The sequence below is a fragment of the Penaeus monodon genome, chromosome 28 (genome assembly GCF_015228065.2).
Source record: "Penaeus monodon isolate SGIC_2016 chromosome 28, NSTDA_Pmon_1, whole genome shotgun sequence".
NCBI classification, from domain to species: Eukaryota; Metazoa; Arthropoda; class Malacostraca; order Decapoda; family Penaeidae; genus Penaeus; species Penaeus monodon.
In genome coordinates, this window is record NC_051413.1 from 19,712,292 (window position 1) to 19,713,451 (window position 1,160).

The window sequence follows — 1,160 nt, forward strand, 5'->3', positions numbered from 1 at the left end:
CTTTACCACACCATTCCAATGGAATGACCATTGGGAAGTAAATTAAAAGCCTTTCATATTCGTCTGAACTGCGTAACAAGACAACGTACTATTTTTTTCAGTAAATAACTACTCAAGGAGACATCCGGTGAAGATTTTTTTTCCTCATAATGCTTCTTCATTTCCATTCAATATAAGAATGTTATAATTTACGTACTGTTCCAGCTATATATTAACCAAATCAGTGCTTCTGAACCACTGATCAAATACCTGCCTTCCCATTAAGTTAGAGAAAACAGATTATAGGTAAATCCAAGTTTAGTAGAACATAAGTAAATCCATGACTAATGTTAACAAATTATCCAAATCAACTCTTTATAGACGTTTTTGTAAAGTATTTCATACAACCATAGATCGGGGAATATGAAACTGCCATTCTATCTTGTCTTCTTGTACGCTTACAATTATTTACGAAGGGAAACCTAAGCTACTTGAAGGGACCCAGCAAAAGCAGCCCAATCAGACGCCCACATCCTAATAAAACGCGGAAAAGAAATAAAATTACATCTGCTCTCGGCAAGACTTCAAGCAATGTACGGTCAAGGCAAGAACCGAGGTCGAGGTTCGAGGCCGTCCATCAAGGGAGTACCTGCTCAGGGTACGAGGGATGTCCACGATGACTTAGGGTATTAAGGCGGCGAGTGTCATTAGGCAGAATAGCTGATGGTATGAGATATGGTGAACTCTACAGTCAGTTAAGTGGAGGAAGGCAACGGGGGACCACCTCCGTGTTAGCCTTTGTCCGACCGTGAATTACAAGGCTCCCCCACAAATCAAATATTAACGGCGTGAATGCAGCACAAACCTCCCGTACAAGAACTTCGACCAGGAGAAACAAATGTTAGGTAACGCAGGCGCTGATGTTAGACTTTGATACGACACCTTAAGGAGAAATACATTGCAATATTTAGCACGTCAGGGTATTGTTTTGAGTCAAAATAGCGATGATTATCGACAACTCTTAGACTTGAGGGAAATCTTAACCTTATTACGACAGGCTATGAAAGATCAAAGGAAGTGGGAGGATTTAAATTGTTAATTTTTTTCTTCTCTTAAAAGCTGAACATATACCAACCTTATTTTGTGTTCCGTTTCTAATGCAGAATTGTCTGCCTGTATTC